General features: G+C 37.2%; 1 non-coding gene across 1 annotated transcript; it reads right to left on the bottom strand.

Annotated features, from left to right (window-relative positions):
* Positions 1-900: 900 nt before the first annotated feature.
* LOC112719376 (small nucleolar RNA R71) lies at positions 901-1,004 on the bottom strand. Its single transcript, XR_003161679.1, has one exon. It is a non-coding gene; the product is annotated as a small nucleolar RNA R71 (small nucleolar RNA).
* Positions 1,005-2,438: the final 1,434 nt, after the last annotated feature.

Below are 2,438 nucleotides of genomic sequence, written 5' to 3'. Positions count from 1 at the left end.
TGCCAAAAAGCGTACAAATTATCCGCTCATCACGTATGCATAGGTTCTTGTGCATACGCACACATGGGAATTGGTCCTTGTGCATGCGCACGCGAGGCCGTGCACACGCACACTTCTCTGTGTGTGCTTTTCCTTGTTTTTTTCATGTTTTCTCCCTTGTACATGCTTTCTTCCACTTTTGGCCATCCATTCTTGCCTCTAAGGCCTGAAATCACTCAACAAACATATCACGGAATTGAATGACATAAAAATGAAATTAAATTGCTCAATTTCAGCATAAAAACACATGTTTTCATATTTAAGTTCAATTTAGGGATCAAACACAAAAGTATGCTATTCTAGTGAATAAGTGTGAGTTTATATGATGAAATCCATCCAATTCAAGCTAAAATATACCGTCAAATATGGACTCATCAGGAAGAGTTTACAACAAGTGAAAGAACAACACTCCGGGAGAGACCTAACAAAGCTTTTCGAACAAGAAACTAAAAATACAAACATGGCAGCCGATCAGAATAATGGAGGAGATGCAAGGAAGGTTCTTGGTGACTTCACTGCACCAACTTCTTACTTCTATGGAAGAAGTATCTCCATACCTGCCATTAGAGCAAATTACTTTAAGCTTAAGCCTCAGTAGTCTCTCTAATGCAACAGAATTGCAAGTTCCATGGACTTCCACTGGAAGATCCATATCAATTCTTATCTGAATTCTTGCAAATCTGTGACACTGTTAAGACCAATAGAGTGGATCCTGAGGTCTACAGACTTATGCTTTTCCCTTTTTCTATTAGAGACAGAGCTAGGATATGGTTGGATTCTCAACCCAAAGAAAGCCTAGACTCTTGGAAAACGTTGGTCAATGCTTTCTTGGCCAAGTTCTTTCCACCTCAAAAGATGAGCAAGCTCAGGATAGAAGTTCAAATCTTTAGAGAAAAAGACGGTGAATCCCTCTATGAAGCTTGGGAAAGATACAAGCAACTGATCAGGAGATGTCCTCCTGACATGATCTCAGAATGGACTATCCTAGACATCTTCTATGATGGTCTATTTGAGATGTCAAAGATGTCATTGGACCATTCTACTAGTTGATCACTCCACTTGAAGAAAATGCCTGAAGAGGCACAGAAACTCATTGAAATGGTTGCAAACAACCAATTCATGTACACTTCTGAGAGAAACCATGTGAATAATAGGGTGTCTCAGAAGAAAGGAGTCCTGGAGGTTGACACTCTGAACGCCATATTAGCTCAGAACAAGATCTTGACTCAACAGGTCAATATGATCTCTCAATATTTGACTGGAATTCAAGTTGCAGCTGGCAGCACTTAAGACACCTCCTATGAAGGAGATGCTTATGATCCAGATCAACCCACAATAGAAGAGGTGAATTACATGGGAGAACCCCATGGAAACACCTACAACTCCTCATGGAGGAATCATCCTAACTTTTCATGGAAGGATCAACAGAAGCCTCAACAAGGCTTCAATAATAATTAAGGTGGAAGAAATCAGAATAGGTTTAATAATAAACTATTCACTTCTTCTCAGCAAAACATGGAGACTCTTGATGTGGAATTTATAACCACAAACAAACCAGCAAGTGCACCGGGTCATACCAGGTAGTACCTCAAGTGAATGAGGGTCGATCCCATGAGGATTGATGGACTAAGCAACAATGGTTGATTAATTTACTTAGTTAGACAAGCAAAAAATGATATTTAGAGAGTTCAAAAGCATTAACAGTAAATTCAGAATATCAGAAAGCAGGCAGTAAACAGGTTGTGAATAATATATGGAGAAACAGTTAAGTCTTTAGAGTTATCTATTTTCCAGATTGACTTTTCTTACTGACTAATTTAATCATGCAAGATTTAATTCATGACAAACTGTATGTGACTAAGCCCTAATTCCTTAGACCTTTTTAGTCTCCTATAAAATTCATCAACCGCCAATTCCTTAGTCACTTAATTCCAATTAGAGGGTGAAGTTCAATTCTAGTTATATGCCACAAAAACCCTAATTACCAAAATATAAGAGGATTATATGTCACATATCCCGTTAAGTCCAGATAATTAGAAGTTTAAGAAAAATTATTTTCAAGCTGTTGTTCAAGTAAAGAGCTTTTCCAAGTTATACAAGAACTCAATTAGAACAAGGGTCATACTTCCGTTCCACCCAAATTCATAAGATAAAGAATGAAAATAATTCTTGAATATAATTCAGTACATGAATTAAAATAGAAAAAGAATAGTATCAATCTATACAATAGACAGAGCTCCTAACCTTAACAGTGGAGGTTTAGTTGCTCATGTTTTACGGAGAAAAACTACGACTCAGGTTAAAAATGTAAATTGCGGAATAAGGTAGAAGAGAAGAGAAGAGCCCGATGGGCTGATTCTTTTCCCTTTTATACCTATTCTTAATTAATGTAAAATATA

This window comes from Arachis hypogaea, chromosome 10, assembly GCF_003086295.3.
Source record: "Arachis hypogaea cultivar Tifrunner chromosome 10, arahy.Tifrunner.gnm2.J5K5, whole genome shotgun sequence".
NCBI classification, from domain to species: domain Eukaryota; kingdom Viridiplantae; phylum Streptophyta; class Magnoliopsida; order Fabales; family Fabaceae; genus Arachis; species Arachis hypogaea.
The sequence above is the reverse complement of the archived record's forward strand: the minus strand, read 5'-3'. Positions and strand labels throughout refer to the sequence as shown.